The following is a 20,979-nucleotide window of genomic DNA, read 5'->3' as shown; positions in this document are numbered from 1 at the left end:
ATTCTTTCCTCGAGCATGGATGAAAACTTTGGTTTATGCTGAGTACCTTTATAAATTATTCATAGTAGCACCGTTTTGGTTCGTGAATAAGTTCATAAAGACATTAAAATTCGTTTAGAAAAAGTGTGAACTGATACATTATTGCATAAATGTAAATATTAGTATAATTATTTGCTGTGGTAGCTGAGAGCAAAGAAACGTCCGCAAAGGTTTGATACAGATTTCGATACAGATTTTCTGAGAAAAAACTCAGATAAAAAGATTTTTTGAGACCAAAAACACAGATTTTACTATGGCAACCCTGGTCAGGAATCGGAAGTCCCGTCCACTGGTCTCCGAACTACAGGAAATGACACAGCGGAAGCGGCTGAATAAGATGGTCAAGTCGATTCCCGGCGAATCGCGACGTGGCGGTGGTGATGGACCACAAGACCTATCTCACACTGGATGGCAATGACTGGCAGGGCACGAAGGAATCGAAAGAAATCGAGAATTTCTGGGCAAACCTGAAGCGTAAGATCTACTCCAACAATTTTGTCGCGAAAACTGAAAAAGAATTGATAAATAAAACGAAGAAAGAACTCAAAAACATGCCTACAAGCATGTTTTCGTCCGCCATGGCGAATGTTCCGGTTAACTGCCGGAAGGGCGCCCACAAGGACGTAGTATTTTTCTGCACGTAAGCTAATATAATTACCTTCCATGGTAAATTTATCAAGCTCAATTATCTGCCTTAGTTTTTTTTATCGCCATCCGAAAAAAGTCCTATTTTTTATTGCAAACCTTAGTTATGTTCCAAAAAGCTCTTGAGTTCTTAAATCCTACCGAAATCTTCGTTATGTTTAAATTCATGCCAATAAATGAAACACCATCAATTTAAGTGCAGCACTCCGGAGTGTCTAGTTATCCCCTCACAAACTGCTGACACAGGGTTTCCGCGTCCATTCAACCCCGGGAGTGATTACAGCTGCCAAGCAATTGTTTATTCAAGCTTTCCCGCGCAAAACCGAAGGCCTGCCGTAAACTATCAAATTCACACACCACCTCTGTCAGCCGCATGCAAATTAGCCGACGACTAAGCGTACAGAGCGGAAAAAAAGTCACCTTAGGCCTATTACACGACACCTCATCTCATTTCTCACTTGTTTCAATTACTTTGACGGCACCTCCGCGCGCTCCTCCTCATCCCCACGCCGAGAGAGCGCTTCCCTCCTAACCTACATCTGGCGGCAACAGCCAGGACCAAAAACAATATCCCCGACCTTCGTCATCGTCTTTTGAGCTATTCAGCTTTGAATAGGTTTTTCCTGGTTTTTTACGGTGAATCGTAAAATGCGGTATTCATCGTCTTTTCCCTCCTGCGTTCTGCTTTCTCTCACGATGATGGGCGCCCTTCGCAACCGCCGCCCCCCTTCTCCAGTTTCACATTACAGCTCGTCTGCGGTCTACCACGGTGTTTGCGGGGTTGTGTGGCTTTAAGATTTTGAAGTCAAGCCCACCTTCGGCGGAGCAGCATCCCTCCAGTGTCTCTGGGAAAGCAGCAGATAAGTGAGTGCAAATAAAGTCGGGAAAATCTGTCCCATCACAGTCGCACAGGATCCTGTGGACATGTTGGCTTTTTTGTAGTTGTTGTTGCTTTCCATAGAGAGAGGACATAACCTTCCCCCGGAATGGTTGACTACCCGACGGGCGAGATTCAACTTTCATCTACAGGATCATGATAAGCAGATCAGGCTGAGCTCGGGCGAAATGAGTCGGCTTGTTTCCGTTCTACACTATGCATTTCATGATGCGGAGGAGTTCTTTTAAATCTGGTCTGCATCACATTTTTTTTTAGTTAAGGTGCTTGGATGGATGAAAATGGATGAATTGTTCACCACTTGGAGGGTTGATTAGTAACAAGTTCAGAAAGAAGATACCACGGGAACAAGACAATTATGAATGATAGCACTAAATGTCCAATTGAACTGGGTTCGTATGACACAGGCAAATATTTGCAGCCCATCCCCCCAGCCGGACATGAATAATTCCCTAATTTGTTTAGAGGAAATAGCTCTCGCTCAACACAGTCAATCCTGTCATGTTGGTAGCCCAATGAAGCTATCGTTGATCTGCAGCGCTCTTCCTAAAATCCTCCGAATAGGTTCCAGCTAGAACCTAGCCTAGTCGAGCTACGGTCGGCCAGTGACAAATATGTGGAAGGGTTCGAGAGAGAAAGTACGCGACTGACGACGAGAGGCGCGTGGAAAGCCAACAAAAAACCTTTCGATCATTGGATTGTTGGTTTTTCAATTAAATTTTCCGCCGTAGTGTCCGGCAGTGCTTTGCACTCGTGTTTGCTATTGTGGGTGTTTGTGCGGTAGAGATTGAGAGTGATTTTCCGGCTACAAAATTACCCGAAATCAAATACAACAGTTTGCTGGGTTGGTCGTTTGCTGACCGTTTGTTTATTCTGCGGTAGAAATCGTTTGCTCTGTGAACAGTGTGGCTGGTTCTACTTTTTGATATTGTATCTAATATCAAATCGCTTATAATATCGTTGATAACAGATATATCCCTTCTTTCTTGTTTTTCTGTAATAAATACATCAAACAATGAAATTTAGTTGAAATTTACTGCTGATCGAGAACTCAAGCTGGCAATAATAGAATACTGGAAACCCTCTGGCATCAATACTCATCCGTTTTCCGCACCCAGCATCAGCACGCCCTCAAATGGTTGACTTCAAATCCAAAAACCATTCGTTTGTGTTCTGTCAATGAATCATGTCGATACATCTCCTGCCGATTTGCGTTTGCTGGTTTTTGCAACCGACTGCAATCGTTTTAAATGTTGCAATTCTTTCCGGTCGGGGACCCAATGTATTTGCACCAACAGCAGCAGCAGCTGTTGGTTGGCTTCCTGTGTAATTTGTCATAACTTGATTTATGACACGTGCGGCGTTTACGAATAATTGCATTAATCACCCCCATTGACCAACGTGAACAGACAGGGCACGACAGCGGCAAACACTTTGCTTCGTTACCACGTAAGGTCGGACAACTTAATTTCAACAATTGACAGTATTGCGAAGCATCCCTTAATAGCCATCAATTTGTCACACTTTGCTGGAAGGAATTTCGCACAGCCAGACGCTCCAACAATACACGATGGTGGTCAGCATCATCCATTCCACCCCGAAGGGCAGTTTGTTACGGGCAAATTATGTACATAAATCTTCATAAAATTGAGATTTAATACGATTCGGCTTACATTCTTAGATTCATTGTCCACATAATGTATGTGGCTTGGTCGAACCAAAACCGTTCAGAGTTCGATGCGAGTGACTGAAGATGACATGGTCTTTTATCATATCATGTGAGTGGTATTTGGCGGGAATGGTTGAGTGCGCGAGTTCGGAGGAAAAGCTTTTAGTCGATTGCGAAAGCTGTGTGAGCATAATATCGGAAAAATGTGATACGGGCAGAAGCAAACTCAATTGAGTTTGCTGAGCAGCATGTGACAAACGAATTTTATTGGAGGAATGTACTAACGACTGTGCATTAATTTTCCGATGGATACATATACAAGTGGGGAAAGGTTAATCTCATACAATATTGGACATTGCAAAAATTCAACAAACTTCGCATTCATTGTTCACTTACTAATGAGCACAGCACATAAAATGTGTGTATTGTATTGTAAGGATATGTATTTGATATTTGTAAGGATATGTATTTGAAATTTATTTACGGGAAGGTCATTCCTGTGCAACCGCATTGAACTTAGTATTAGCAAAATGGAAAGAGAAGCGAGAGTGCAAAGGAAATATCATTGCCGTTTTCTTGGATCTAAAACGCGCTTTCGAGACAATTTCTAGGCTTTTGTTGTTGAACACGATTAAGCGCTTTGGATTTACGAGTACTGCATTAATGGTTTGAAAGCTATTTAAATGACAGAACACAACGAACTATTTTTTTTTATTGGGGGGTCTTCGTAGCCACTTGGTTACGCGTTCGTTTACCAAGCGATCGATCGTGAGTTCAATCTCAGGGCCCTCAATTGACCATCTTTGTGTTGTTATAGAATAACTACGTCCACGCAACCATCATCCGCGATGGAGAACGATCCACGGTCGAAATAAGATCGATTCATCCATACAACTGCTCTGCTCTGCAAGAAACATCGGGCTGCTGTTCTATAAATAACCCAACAATGATCAATATCAACTGTCTCCGCTGTCCGGTCTGCTGAACAATGGAAGAACAGATAGAATACCCTTACGCCTAAATGGCTACTACAGTGTAATTTACCATAATGTAATGGAACGGAAAAACCAAACGCCTAAATGGCTACTACTACTACTGTGTAATTTACAATTTATAGAAACATAAAACATATATACATGTACACGATAAAAAAACCCCGGCTCTGTTACAGATAAAATGCTAATGAGCCTGATAAATAAATAAATGGGATAAAAAAAAACCAACTATTTTTAATGATTCAATTTCCAATCTCCTAGGCAATAATCTTGGAGTACATGCGAAGAGTTTTACGATTTTGTGATATCAATCTTTTTGCAGATGATAATGTGTTATTCATTGCAGCTAATGATATAGATCAGGTCGTTTTTCATTTGAACAGAGATTTACATTATTTAAGTAGATGGTTGAAGTATAAGCAATTGAAATTGAACATAAGTAAAACTAAATATATGTTAATCTCGCGGAATCGTTTAAATGAAAACGTCTCCATCGTTATTGATAATGAGACTATTGATCGAGTTCGGGACATTAAATATCTTGGCGTGATTATTGATGACAAACTCAAGTTCAACACTCACATTGACAATATCATCAAGAAAATTGCCAAGAAGTATGGAATCTTATGTCGATTCAAAAACGATTTAACTATTTGCAGCAAAATACAGCTATACAAATCAACCATCTTTCCTCATTTAGACTTTTGCTCTTCCATTTTATTTTTAGCCAATGATACACAATAATCGAGATTACAGCGTTTGCAAAACAAAATAATGCGGTTGATACTGAAATGTAACAGATTCACTTCCTCATCTTCAATGTTGGACGCTCTGCAATGATTTATTTAACTATAGTGTTCATTTTTAAAGTAATTAACGGTTTGCTGCCTCGATATTTATGTGATCAAGTTGAAACAGGAAGTGACTTTCATAGTTATAACACTAGAAACGCGAATGAATTAAAAACACCTCATCTCTTGTCATGTGCTTCACGAAATTCGTTGTACTTCAAAGGAATAAATGTGTTCAACTCGATGCCAAGACATATTAAATGAAATAAACAACACTTACAGAATTTAAGAGGCACTGTATTTCACACGTAAAAGCTGTGTTTTATTAACAGCCGAACGAGTTTTTTTTTTATATTTATGACGAAGATCTTTACTGACGAAGTTCTATACGAACGGATAATTTTATGTGGACAATTTTTTAACAGTTTGCTTTTAATATTTTCAATGAATCTGACGAAGGTTTTTTGAACGGATTATATTATGGAGACTATTTATTTTTTTAAAATTATCTCTCTTTTTAATTTGTATTCATCTCTATTATGTACAGGGTTTTCCAACTTTAAATTCCGAAAGTAAATTGAAATAAAACACACTTAGAATTCGAATTTCGATGAAACTTTAATTTCAAATTAAAGTTTGGTTTATGCCATTATGTGTGAAATACAACATCATTCAAATGTCCACCTAGGGCTTCCTCGCACACCTTGATCCGGAACAGGTAATTTTCGATGACTTTTCGGCACATATGGGGCGGTATCTCGATCATAACTTCACGAATGTAGTCTTTCAAATGTTCAAGAGTTTGCGGAGAGTTGGCATAGACACGGTCTTTCGCATAACCCCACAAAAAAATGTCTAGCGGGTTCAAATCGCATGATCTGGACGGCCAATTGGCATCACCAAAACGCGAAATTATGCGTCCCTCAAATTTCGTTCGCAATATGGCCATGTTCGGTCGTGTTGTGTGGCACGTGGCGCCGTCCTGCTGAAACCACATGCCATCCGTATCCATATCTTCAATTTGTGGCAAAAAAAAAATCGGTTAACATGCGGCCATAGCGCTCACCATTCACAGTTACCGTCTCGCCGTCCTCATTTTCAAAGAAATACGGCCCGATGACTCCACCAGACCATAACGCGCACCAAACAGTGACTTTTGGCGGATGCAATGGCCTCTCAACAATCACGTGTGGATTTTCTGAGCCTCATATACGGAAATTTTGGGTGTTCACATAGCCACCGAGCTCGAAATGTGCCTCATCGCTGAAGAAAATTTGATGGGAAAATTCAGCATTTTGCTGCTGTTGTTCGTTCACCCAATCGACGTATGCCCGACGCATTCCATGGTCACCTCGCTCTAATTTTTGTACCAGTTTATATGGATGTAGGTGCAAGTCCAAATGCAAAATTCGCCACAATGATGTGTTTGACAAGCCCAATTGCTGAGCACGCCGTGGAATCGAAACATTCGGGTCATCCTCCACACTGGCAGCACCAGCAGCAATATTTTCGGCCGAACGCACATTACGATGATGCACAGGTTTCACAATATCCGCTACGGATCCAGTTTGTTTGAATTTACGCACTACATTAGCGATTGTGTGCTCTGTAGGCCGTCCATGACGACCAAAATCCGTCCGTAAAGCTCGAAAAACATTTGCCGGTTTTTCATCATTTTTATAGTATATTTTAACAAAATTAACACGTTGTGCGATGCTAAAACGATCCATATTGTAAAATGGCAGACATTCAACTAACGATATGACGCTTTGGTTGACAGCTATGTCAAACGGTTGTCAGCGTAGGGCTGTATACTTTCGGAAGCCCGAAATGGAAAACCCTGTATGTCATGATCTTTGTGACGATTGACTATTTTTATTTTTATTCAGTCGTTTTTATAGTTGTATTAGTTGAACAAAAATAAAAGTAGTCTACAAAAGTTCGAGCATCAAGCGCGAGACACAGACATAAAGGATATTAAATTGAAAGTTTTTTAAGTGCCGATCTATGAATTTTTCGTAAAGGAAATTTTCTCGGTTTCCCTGAATGAGCGTATTCATAGTCAACCCATAACAAGACTGACGGTTGAGCTTGTGCTCTGGTGGACCACTTGGCTGCAAGGGCCTCATCGGGACCGTTTCGGCTTTGTGGCAGACATGGCTGAGTATTGGCTTGTCGTTTGACATTGCAATTTTTTGAACTAAATAAAATCAGTTCATTTTTTATGTTTGCTAAACTGATTTCAATGTTGAGAAAATATAAATAAATTATCTTTTAGATAACTCGTCTTGCTCAAACCTCTGTAGGTTTCCGGGACCATAGTCATCATCATCATCATCATTTCCAAGTGTATTCCAGGTTGTCTCGCTACGTTTATAAGAAGAAGCAGCTGATAAGTTATGAGTCTGAGATCCGTGGAGTTTTGCACATACAAGCTCGAATATTTGAATAAACAACAATCCTGATCTGGCCACCAGCGACTAGTTCTTATTTAATATTTGAAAATAAGTGCTTTAAGGGAATGTTCTAGTGTAGAGGCAAGATTTTTGTTCGTTTTTTCAAGAACCACCCACCTCTTCAACTGATGAAAACATCGACAATATAAAAGGAAGGTTGTTTGAAAATCGTAATTTGAGCTTGAGAGAGCTAGCCCGTGGAATCTATATTTCTCTTTAGACCGTTCGTAATGGGCCTGATTCTCGAATACACTACGAATACACTTCACGGTGGAAACGGAATGAAACGTATTCGCGATGACAACGGTACGGTGTCGACATCTGGATACGAGATTAGTTTCCCACTAAACTTATCATTATAATATCAAATTATCTTCAGATGAAATTTTTGTATGAGATTATTATACCACATGAAGAAAACAAAGTTTTCCACTCATATTGAATACCAGTTTGATACGAAGAAGTTAATTTTCATTAATGATTTTTTATTTGAAAAGTGCTCATTCTGCCTGAAAACTCATCTTTATCTTCGACACTTCACTAACTCGTAAAACGTAGTTCAATGACGTGCCGTTTATTTCGTTTCCACCGTGAAGTGTATTCGAGAATCAGGGCCAATATTTTGGTTAATGTTTTGGGTATGAGAAAAGTCGCTTCACAAAAGCTCAATTTTTGTTCAGAAATCGCAATCAAGTGGCTGATGACATGCTAGAACGATCCCACGTTTATCCAACGCACAATTACTGGCGACGAGACACGAGTGTACGAGTATGTTATGCAAACAAGCCAACAATCATTAGCGTGGACCGCTGCAAATGGGTCGAAACGAAAAAAAAACTACGTCGAAGTCGATCAAAAGTGAAGGTAGTACCTACTTTTTTTCCGATATTCGTAGTGTTGTCCATTCGGAATTTCTGCCCGAGGGTCAAATGGTGAATAAAGAGTATTCCCTTAGCGTTATGATGAGAGAGAATATTAGTCGCAAATGGCCGGATTTGTGAAAGGATAACACTTTGATTTTTCACCACGATAACAAATCGATCATTGTGAATGGTTTTTTGGCCAAAAAAGAATGTGATTGAATAAGCTCTGTACTCTCCAGATATGGCCCGCGTGATTTTTTCGTATTTCAAAATTTAAAATTATCGTTTCGTGAGACCCATTTTAACAACATTTAAGACATATAAAACGTATTCGCTGCGTGAACTGAAGGTAATTTTTGAATAAAGCTGTATGATTAAAGATTGGATGGGTTTTCCGGGCCCTATTTTTCCGGGCCCTATTTTTCCGGGCCCTAGTTTTCCGGAGGGCTCAGCAAACATACATTCCACCAATTGGTTGTCGACGTGAATATTTAACACATTTTTTTTTATTTGAACACATATTATTCAGGTCACATAAATTACATAACAGTTACAGAATAGGCTACAATCAAACATACAAAACTATGTGGTCATGCCGTCCTACTAACTATTTTTCCGACTGTTATTACTGGTCTTGCATCGATGAATCTTCTATTGATTTTGTGTAAGTTACCGAGATTCGTAAACGGAGATGGGATAAACTTACAGCCTTTCCTATAGACATCCGGTGGGTGATATGGTGTATTGCTTCAGAAGGGGCCTATTTTGAAGGCAATAATATAGTTTCACACTTTCGACGCCCCGTCACCCAGATATGGGTGAAACTTTCCTCGTTCAAATTAAATAGGATTTTTAGAAGAAATGAAACTATAGGATATGAAGAAAAATAATGAAATCATAACCATAATATTATACTGTTTATACTATAGTTTTTATTAATTTATAGTACGGATTGATTGTACTGCAGTTTTTTGCAAAACCCCTATAATATGACTTTGGCATGTGTTATTGTCATCAATTCGTCATCACTTGAAACAAACATTTCTAGATCATGTAAAATTTATCTACAAACTAAGTTTGATCTTCATTTAATAATTTATTCGCAAGTTGGGCGCTGCAAGAAACTCAAAAACGTCGCGTTGGGCGACGAACGTGTTAATTCTAAAGTCAGTATACACAAAAGTAATCAGCTGGCATGATTGTTTACGAGAAATGATAGTTTCAATTCGATTTATTGCAGAACGAAAAATCTATATTCATCCGTAAAGTCGAAAAATTTCAAAAATAAACTCGGCATACAATAAGAGGAACAGAGTACGAAGAATTTAGACTTCGAAAGTTATGAATCTTTCATTCTGAGGATACGATACACATAGCATTTTGTACTTCTGGTACAATTTGCGATTAAGTGTTCCTATAATTCACTTAAAACTTTGATCGATCGGCTGAAAACGTATCAACATGAAACGTCCACAGGCGTTTTGGAGATACACTAGACTAAAAGTGTTTCCGCTAACATCACAACTTACTGGAATATTTGCAAAAGAACGGATAATGGATTACGAAATGATGGAAGATTTTTTTAAAACACTAGGAAAAACGTGTCTAAGGCACTTTTTTAAAATCGGTGCGAAAAATTGAAAATATCCTCTCTGAATATGTATACATAGACAACAAATCAGCAAAAGTAGCAAAACCGCCTTCCGATTTGTGGTGCGATCATTATTCACTGAATTATTCATCACCAAAATGAAGGGGTTATTTTTCATCCAAACGAAAATATCTATATACGATAGAGCGCCGAAGGAAATTGGAAAATGGACTTTCTGAAAAATGTTGATTCTTACGAAAAACTAACTTACGCAAAATATCAGCACGATTGGACTTCATTTACTAGTATCGCAGACGTCAAAATGTGAGTTTTTTTTAAACCGAAAATAACCCATAAGAGTACATGAAATCGAGGTTTCCGAAAAAAAAAATTATGCCAAATGTTACTTTTCAGATGAAAAAAATCGAGATAACAGTAAATATCGACGTTTCTTGCGATTCTAAAACATTTGTAATTTTTTTTTTGAAAACTCCGATTTCATGTAGTTTACATGGATAGAGAGCGATAGAGGACGCTATATATTCTTATATTTCTTCTCGAAAGCCGAGGTTTTTTAAAATAACATATTCAAATATCAGAGAAACGTTTTTTCCTCATTTTTGAGTTATGGTTTTTTAAAGTTCGCCGATAGTCCGAAAAATCTATTTTTCTTCATTTCGAAAAATGGAAAAAATTATCACTTTTGAACTACTGGACCGATTCTGATGGTCGACTATCAAAATATTAAATCTATTCAAAATGGAGTTCCTTATAATCCGGGAAAGATGTATTACCAATCTAACTGCTTTGTGAGACACTGAAGCAATCATCGAAATCGATTCAAGTCTCTACGTATAATATGATAATCGAGAATTAGAACTTATGATGAGTATTGATAACATAACCATGTTACAGTCAATGTAGGCGCATTATAATCTAGTCGCAAAGGAATATTAAACGATAACTCTGAAAAATCATAACTTGAAAAGGAAACAAAACTCGTATCTGATTCTTGAATATGTTATGTCAAAACCACAGCTTTTAAGAAAAAAATTAAAAAAATAGTGCCCTCTATCTTTAAAAATGTTAACATTAAAAAAAAACAATACAATCAATCAGCCATTCCATGTCAAACCGATAGAGTAGTTATCAGATTTTCGTAAAAAGTGATACTTTCGTTCTTTATCGCAAACTATTAGACCCGTATTTTTTTATTTTTTTGTTAGGGTGCCCATTTTTATTTTAGGGTGATTCGAAATATCGACTTTTTCCAAGAATGACATTTTTCAAAAATCCATAACTTGTAAATTACTGAACCGATTTAGACGGTCGATATATCAAATTAAAGCCAATTAGCTATTCAGAAATACTACGCTTGCAAAAATTTCAGGTTTTGGTTTTGTCATTATTGGTTGTATTTGTTTTTTATAGTTTTCATGCTTTCGGGACCAAGGGTGCTTTTTTTCTATTTTTTATATTTTTTTATAATTTTTATGGAAAGCTGAAGATTTTTCACATAACATTTCATGCTTTCGGGACCAAGGGTGCTTTTTTTCTATTTTTTCTATTTTTTTATTATTTTTATGGAAAGATTTTCCACATAACATAACTCGAAACCAGGGAGGCGTTTCTTTTCGTTTTTGTTATGATTTTTCGAAGTTACCCGATGTTCCAAAAAACAATTTTTCCCTTTTTTCTCAAAAAAGACTTTTTTCAAAAATTTATTACTTTTGAACTACTGGACCGATTGAGATGATCGAAAGTTATGATTTTTTGTAGTGGAAAAAAATGGGAAAAAATGATGTTTCGGACCATCGGTTAACTTTGAAAAATCATAACTCAAAAACGAAAAGAAAACGCCTCCCTGGTTTCGAGATATATTACGTGAAAAATCTTCTGCTTTCTAGAAAAAATATAATAAATATATCGCCTTTGGTCCCGTGACAATGAAAGCTATAAAAACAAATACAATCAATAATAACGAAAACATAATTCAAATTTTCTGCAACTGTAGTATTTTTCCAAAAAAAGACCAGCTAATTGGATTTAATTTAATATGTCGAATGCCTGAATTGGTCCAGTGGTTCGAAAGTTATGAATTTTTGAAAAAAGTCATTTTTGGCAAAAAATGCGAAAAAATGGAATTTTCGGACCACCCTAAAATGGGAATGGTCACCCTAACAAAAAAATAAAAAAATACGGGTCTAATAATTTGCGATAAAGAACAAAACTGCCACTTTTGACGAAAATATGAGAACCACTATATCGGTATGGCATGGAATGGCTGCAATAATAACTAAAATAAAATCCAACTTTTTCGCAAGTGTTAAAGATTTAAACGAATACTAAATGGCTGAAAACATTATCAATTATGATCTTTTTCATATACTCCCCAAAAATTCGCACAAAAAAAACTCCAGAAAAAAACGCATAAATATCCGTAATCCTATGCACACTGTTCTGTAAAATGTGTTCAACGTATATAATGAATATACAGCCTTTCTATGCCAAACCGATATAGCAGTTCTCATATTTTAATTAAAATTGGTAGTTTTGTTCCTCATCCCATTTTTTTACCCTTTTTTCCAAAAAATCCTGTTTACAAAAATTACTTATAGAACTTATTTTTATTTTAATTGATTAGAACATTTAGCATTTAGACATTCTATTGTGCTTATTGTACACAAATCTTCATGATCCCAGTAGGATAGAATGGAATATATTGTTCAAAAACAAAAACATCCTTTGCAGTGAGAAAAATATCACTTCAATGAATAGAACTTATTTTTATTTTTTACTTATTTTTTTAAAATGTATATCATTGATTTTCACTTACTCGTGATTGATTTCTTAATGATTCGATTTTAATCTATAGTGGGTTCCAGCGCATATAAATTCTATGGTATCATTTTCGAAAACAACTGATAGAGATCCGTTTTTCTTGTTTAATAATAGAGTCTGTCCAATTTTGGTACCATAATCATAGCAATAGACATGAGCTTTTCTTCCTGGTTCTGGTTCCGATGATGTATTCTCTATATATGGTTATATGCTTTTCATGTATGATTGTCAATGAGAATCGTCAGGAACGAAATATATTGGGAAAATGTATGAATGTGAATATGATACAGACACTCCAGTCCATATATGTTTAAATTTGTTATTTTGATGAATTATAGGGTTCCATTCTATATGTTGAGTCGAGCAATTCGACTCGAATCCCTGTGGACTCGGCGAAATCGCGCCTTTTAGGTGACGGTCGCCGAGAAAATGTTACCACATACCACATTATATATTGGGGACTGACAAGAGTTCTTTAATTTTTATAAATATCTAAAGGGGTGTCAAATATTAAGACATGTCTTTAGATTGAAATATAGTCTTTTCTTAGTGCCAAAATCCTACTGGATGTACAAATAAGTCCCGATCGTTTGACTCAATAGGTTTGCCATTTCAAACATACACATCGGACAACACTAAACACACCTTCATTATAAAGATAAGGTTTGAGGCTTCAAGTATCAGTGCGTATTGAATCCTCAAAGTGAAAACAACATTTTTCCCATCACTCCAAAAATGAAAAATTTCGTTCCAACAACGCCGTTTTTGCGGGGAATTCTTTTACATTACTGCAAACAAAAGAAGACAGCAGCTGAGACACATCGGATTCTTGTAGAAAGTTACGGCAAGCATGCTCTGTCGGAACCAACATGCAGAGCTTGGTTTCACTTATTCAAAAGTGGTAACTTTGACCTCGAAAATGAGGAGCGACCCGGTGCACAAAAAAAATTGAGATGCATGCCAGACACAAGAAGAACTTGCAGAAATGTTGGGAGTAACACAACAAGCAATTTCTCATCGTTTAAAGCAACTCGGAATCATTCTAAAACAAGGCAATTGGGTCCCACATGAGTTGAAGGCGAGAGACATTGAAAGGTGCTTACTACTTCAGCGACAGAAAAGAAAAGGTTTTCTGCACCGAATCGTGACTGGTGACGAAAAGTGGATACGGTACAACAATCCTAAGCGTAAAAAGCTTGGATTGAGCCCGGCTAATCATCAACATCAACCGCAAAATCGAATATTCATGGCTCCAAGCTTATGCTGTGTATTAGGTGGGATCAGCTCGGAGTAATTTATTATGAGCTACTCAAACTAAATGAAACTATCACAGGAGAGCGTTACTGACAACAATTGATGCGTTTGAGCCGAACCCTGAAGGGCAAGAGGTCGCAATACGCCGATAGACACGACAAGGTGATTCTGTAACATGACAATGTTGCAATTGGTGTCAAAAACTACCTGGAGAACATCAAATGGGAAATCTTATACCACCCGCCGTATTCACCAGACATCGCTCCCTCCGATTACGATTTGTTCCGGTCGATGACACATGGCCTGCCTGAGCAGCGAATTTCCTCCTCTGATGATACCAAAAAATGGGTCGATGACTGGATTGCCTCAAAAGATCAGTCCTTATTCCAGCATGGAATTCATATGCTACAAGAAAGATGAGGGAAGCTTGTAGCAAGCGATGGACAGTGCTTTGAATAATCTGTGACTTCTCTTCTTTTTATAATAAAACGATGAACTTTTCAAATAAAAAAACACTGTAAACTTATTTGTACTTCCAATATTAAAATGTATTTTCACACAAGTCCATATTTTTTTACTTTATCGATATTCTTTTTCTTTCAGAGTATGGAGGGTGGCAATATCCATATATTGTCAACTGTTGATATAGTCAGTCCAAGTAACTGATTATGGTTAATCTTTCTTGTGATGATTTCTCGAATCGCATTTTTTCGATTACACAGCTGTTCGATAATCGGTTTTATTATTATCATAGTACCATGTTCTGTTTATTTATTAAGTGTATATTCAAGCTTTACAATTTTAATGAGCTAGAAAACGGGGAAGGTTCTTATGGTAGTTCGAGACCCCTCTCCCACTCTTTGGGGAGGGGGGAGGTGTTTTTTATACAAATGAAACATAAATTTCTGCATTACTCGAGAATTAATTAAGCAAATGGAACCAAATTTGGCATGTGGAGGTTTTAGGGGACATGTAACGTTTCTATTGCGGTGCTCCCGTGGTCGAGTGGTTAGCGTCCCTCATTATCATGCCGTCATGTGGTCACGCGTATTCTAGAACTTGCCATTCCAGAATACATTCAAGGCGTTTTATCCGGCATAGAAATCTCAACTAAGTACTACTGATAAAAATGACGCAAGTAATATCCATCCAAGAAGAAGAATAAGAAGAAGAAGAAGAAACGTTTCTATGGTGAATAGACACTCCTCCTCTCTCTCGGAGGGGAGGGGGGATACTACCATACAAATGAAGCTTACATTTCTGCATAATTCAAGAACTAATGAAGCAACCGGAACCAAATTTGGCATGTGGAGGTTTTAGGGGACAACAAACATTTCTAAGGTGGTTCAACACTCCTCCCACCTTTCTAAGGGGGGGCTGCCATAGAAATGAAACACAAATTTCTGCATAACTCAAGAACTAATCAAGCAAATGGAACCAAATTTGGCATGTGGATGTTTTAGGGAGCAATTAATGTTTTTATGGTGGTTTGATACTCTTTTCCCCTCTCTAAAGATGGGGGAGAGGGTGCTGAACAACTCGAGAACTAATCAAACAAATGGAATCAAATTTAGCATATAGAGGTTTTAGGGATCGATAAACGTTTCTATGGTAATTCGACACTCCTCCTCCCTCTCTAAAGGGGGGGCTCCCATTCAAATGAAACACAAATTTGTGCATAAATCGAAAACTAATCAACAAATTGAGCCAAATTTGGGATGTGAGGGTTTTTGGGTACGAGAAATGATTCTATGGTGGTATGACACCCCTTCCTCCTCTGGAAAGGAGAGGGGGTTCCATCAAAATAATGCACATATTTCAAATGTTCGGAAAACTCTGAAGGAAAATGAAAAAATTCGAAAAATTCAATTTGCTTTTGTTCTACAATTCTTGCTAGTTCGACAAGCGTTGTAAGTCCATTTGATGTTTACGGTTACGAAATTGATCTTCGTTCGAAAGTGGAAATGGATTTTAATGTGATAAAACGCACTCCTATATCGTCTCCTATCTATATAAATAAAAATGGTTCGCCGAATGTGTTGATATAGGCAAAACTCGAGAAAGGGAATTGTTTGATTTAGGGCTGTCTGTATCAAACGTTTATTCCATGTAACGAAGAAACATGTTATTTGCAAATGGATAAAAAATCTTGCACGAGAATTGTGTCTGAAAATAATCTGATATTATAATGTCGAGTTTTGGAAGAAGTACTGAAATTTTGTAGTAGAACATAATGTTAAAGGGTAGATTAGAGGATCAATCAATGAACAGTTATGCGATTGAACTCATGAACGTGCGCATAGTAAGAAAACGTGGATGTGATAACAAAAAATAAATTTTAGGCGGGACGAAGTTTGTTGGGGCAGCTAGTAGTTTATATATATTAGATACCTATCGGCATTTATTCATTGAAAACTTACAATTGCGAACTGGATATAATTAACGCATTTAGCTCTTACCACGGTTACGTTATCAAGGAAAAAGTGTGGGTAATATTCCCCCACTCTATTAAAGGTTTATCACGACAATTTTCATACTCATATGCTTATATTTTCCTTTACAATCACACGATATAGTATTATGAAACTTTTTTTTTCTTCTCATATCAATGTACTTTAAAACATCTGGGGAGTGCATAAAATGCAATACAATAAATGTTAATTAGGATAAACTTGGTATGATTGGTACCAGGGTATGAGGGATTCGTTTGGCTAGAATTACTGTTTTGTATCGGATTGAGTATTACTCTGGTAATACGATACGTTCAACTCGTCTCATAGAATAGGCCTAAAAATTTCTCAAGTTAATTGTTTTATTTTAAATTTTTTATTGTTGATAGAAGCTTTTAAGTTTCCATATAACTTTTTTTTCGATTCATCAGAATCTTCATTGCATGCATAATGTAAAACATATGAAGCAAATATGTAGTAATTTGAAAAATTTCAGTAATCAAAGTTCCATAATTTCTCGCTGATGTGCAAATGTGTTAAAAATGTTGGTTGGTTTATTGGTTTATTGTAATTGTCTAAATCAACTGTTCTATGCACCTTCAGAATATTATTCAAGTTAACAGGAATTATTATCTTCGGGCTGATGGTTATTGAAGGATGTTATATAGGGTTTTTGTATCGAGATTCAGGTAGTTTTAAAACATTTCAAGAAATATTCGAACGAAGACATGAATGATAACATCATAGTTAAATATGGTATGCATAAATGTGATGGATACGTGAGTGAGTTGGAATGTTATATTCCTGTAATATTGAAGAAGGAACTTTGTACTGTTGACTTCAGTGGGAAAAGATTGTAGTGAGAATGATAGCTCACTGTAGAATTTCTGTATAACAGTTGTTTCAGTTATAATCGCTATAATAATATTATCCATTATTTTTCTCGATTTTTTCTTTGAATTGATTATGTTAATCTGTTTGATAACTTGAGAGACGCATGTTTTTTGTTGAAATGAGTTTGATTCAATAAACAAAAATGATGTTGTTTCAGAAACCAATAACATATAACTAGACTACCTTTTAGGGATCCTTGCACGTGAAACACAATTTGCAACTCACTCGGTCTTCACTCACTTTCGGCGAACAATTCTTCGTTTGCTTTTATTTTCACTAATGTAGCCTAGCACTTTACTTCACTGAATTTTTTTCACACTGCTCACTGCTACACCACTTGCGAACCGGGAAAATCTTTACGTTCTAGGAAGATTACAAATCTGCCATGTGTTTAAGCACTTTATCAAAAACCTGGACAGGCTGAAGAAAACAGCCCAAAACTTTGTCCGTAATTAATTTCGTTATCAATCTTAATTAGTCGAAAAGTTTCATTTCATTCCCCTAATTGTGAGAGCACTTTCCAAACCAAGAAGACAACGCAGACAATCTTGAGAGTTTTCTTTCTCGACCTTCACTACTGTTGGTTAATTCTTACAGTTAGTTTCTTTGTATTCTCACAAAAACAACACGTACACCTTCACTACCCGCTGATTTTGTACTGGTCAACGGAACAACAGAATACCGCCTCCTAAACTTCTCCCACGACAAATGACACCTAATGTGGTCAATTACTTCGCGCTCCTGTCGAGCTGCGGATGCCAGAGGCTCTTCTTCTTCAGTGCTCCTAGGGGCGGTCCTAAATCTTTCACCACGATGGAAAACTTGAACGCACGTGAGAACAGTTTCTTTGCTTTCCCGTGAGCTGATTCTTTTTTGTTTTCTTGCTGCTCTCCTCACTGATTGAACAATTTCAAAAAAATTATTCTTCGCATACGTTTCTCTCTTGAATCAATCAACCACGCTTGTACAGCGGAAAATACCGGCCCGAACACAAACACCCAATAAAGTACGCCCGACAGGAAAATACCACCCACGGTCTGGATTGTTGCGAACACCGGTAGCAAAATTTACATCACCTAATCCAAACAGTGGAAAACGCGAACAAACGCTTGCAACCTCTGCGAAACCACGTCCAATACGAGCGGCGCGTAAAATATGACTAACTCGTGGAAATCGCTGTCCGTTTCGATGCAGGTTCGCAGGTTCGGGCCGCCGGCGAGAGAAAATCCTCCGCGTCAAGCAAAGGGTGGAAAATCGGCCGCCCAAACGGCGGCGCTTTTCCAAACTCTCGCACCGAATCTCACCGGATCGGTGATGCCGGCGAGAGCGATTTTGTTGTGTTTTCGGTTTTGTTGCCAATACACATTCCCCTATTGTTGCTAAAAGGCCAAAGCGCGTGGCGAACGAGTGCCCAAAGGAAATCCGGAAAACCGAGAAAAACTGGGGAAGGCGGTTTGTTTATGCGCAGAACTGGATGCGCCCGGGAAAGGACCGTTTGTAACCGCCAAGGAACGTGCGATATTAGGGAGGGTAAGCAAACAGTCCTCTCAGTGGTGGCGTTCAGCTGGATTGTTTGACGAGAGAATGTCAGGTGGGAGAGTGAATGATTGATTTATGGTAGAGAACAAAATAGCGGTCCACCTACCTTGCTGTTGTATAAATGTTTTAAGTTTATTGATTGTAGTAATAAAAGAGCGGGGTTAAACGTATAAAACTATTGTGGATTCCTAAGATTACTCAATTTTAGGTCGAAATAAAGAATCCCACAATGATACGTCCAATCTGTGGTTCGAAAAGTTAATTAAAAAAACACACATAAACAATCCAGATTTAGATGGGCTGTATATTTATCCCTATATTCCTGACAGAGCTCAAATACCGTTACGATAAAAGCCTACTACTAAAGCTATCTACGAATCAGACCATTTTCTATGTGTTTACATCAGCGGTACTGCTGATCAGTCAGACCATTTTTATTCTCTAGACAAAAACTGTTTTCGACAAAGTTGTTACATATAACAGAGCGCTCATTTTCATGTTATCAAAAATAGAGTGAGTGATGGTGATTATCGATGAAATAAAAAATATAACTTTCTTATCTTTATAGATCAGTGGGTCTACACTGCCATTGTGCGGCCTAGGATAACCTATGCCTCATTAGTCTGGTGGCCAAAGACCAAGGAGACTGTAGCTACAAAAAAGCTAAACAAACTTCAACGACTAGCATGCGTTGCAATTACTGGAGCAATGCGAAGCACACCCTCGAAGGCACTTGAGGCTATCCTTCACTTGCTACCTCTGAACCAACATGTTCAGCTAGAGGCTAAGAAAAGCGCTCTAAAGCTTAAACAATGGAAAAAAATACTAGACGGAGACAAAATTGGTCACTTGAGCATCCTGAATCTCTTACCCGTAGGACCATCCTCAGAGATGAACAGTGATTGGATGGAACCTGGGACTAACTACGACATTCCATACAGTGTAATCGAACCTTCTCGTTCAATATGGGATGAAGGCGGTCCCAGTGTTCGTAATGGTTCAATCAAGTTCTACACTGATGGGTCAAAAATGGGAATCAGAACAGGTGCTGGAGTGTATGGTCCCAGAACAAAAATCTCTGTAGCTATGGGAAACTGGCCAACAGTTTTTCAAGCAGAAATAGCCGCGATAATAAAATGCTCAAATGTCTGCCTTAAAAGAAAATATAGACATGCTAACATCTGCATATTCTCAGACAGTGAAGCGACACTTAAAGCTCTAAATGCATTTAAATGCTCCTCAAAAATTGTCTGGGAATGCATTCTCCTCTTACGGCAACTAAGTCGGATAAGTTCGATACAACTGTACTGGATTCCTGGCCATTGTGGGATAGAGGGAAACGAGCGAGCAGATGATCTTACCAGGAACGGCTCAAGCTCACCTTTCACTGGTCCAGAACCATTCTGTGGAATATCTGACTGTGTGTTGAAAGGTGAGCTGAAGAACTGGGAAGACCGGGAAGTGTTAGCCAACTGGTTGGCGGTACAACTTAACCAGTCAAAAAAATTTATCACGCCGAGTATTACAATTACTCAACAATTGCTGAGACTTAACAAGAAAGACTTAGGCACAATCACAGGCCTTATAACAGGATACTGTCCGAGTAAATACCATCTCAAAAACATAGGTTTAGTGCAAGATGATATTTGTCGTTTTTGTAATACCGAAAGCGAAACCTCGGAACATTTGCTCTGTAATTGTGGAGCTCTAACTAGACGCAGACTTCAATACCATGATAAGGCTATTCTGGAGCCCAAGGAAATTTGGTCTGCGTCGCCGATCAGGATTATAAAATTTATCAAACAGAGTATTCCTGATTGGCACCTGTCTCGCTATAGCTTTCAGTCTACTTCTTCATCAATAAGCAGTAGGTAAGCTTGAAGTGGAGTCTAAAAAAATGGGATATACCATAATAGTTCAGAATAATGGACGCAGTGGTTCACATCCAACAGGGGAAAAACAAAAAAAAATCTTTATAGATAGAGGTAAACATAGTTCGACAATGTTGTATTCCCAGTTATTTTAGACATCTTTGTAGACCAAATTTTTTCTCTATC

The 20,979-nt window shown here is 37.8% G+C and overlaps 1 protein-coding gene across 1 annotated transcript in view; it reads right to left on the bottom strand.

Annotated features, from left to right (window-relative positions):
* LOC129765004 (uncharacterized) overlaps positions 1–18,532 on the bottom strand; it is a 257,376-nt gene extending 238,844 nt beyond the window's left edge. Inside the window, exon 1 of the mRNA XM_055764743.1 lies at positions 17,567–18,532. The gene's annotated coding sequence lies outside the window, so the exon portion shown is untranslated. The remainder of the gene's footprint in view (positions 1–17,566) is intronic.
* Positions 18,533–20,979: the final 2,447 nt, after the last annotated feature.

The sequence above is a fragment of the Toxorhynchites rutilus genome, chromosome 2 (assembly GCF_029784135.1).
Source record: "Toxorhynchites rutilus septentrionalis strain SRP chromosome 2, ASM2978413v1, whole genome shotgun sequence".
Taxonomy (NCBI): domain Eukaryota; kingdom Metazoa; phylum Arthropoda; class Insecta; order Diptera; family Culicidae; genus Toxorhynchites; species Toxorhynchites rutilus.
Note: the sequence above shows the minus strand (reverse complement) of the source record. Positions and strands in the feature narration are given on the sequence as shown.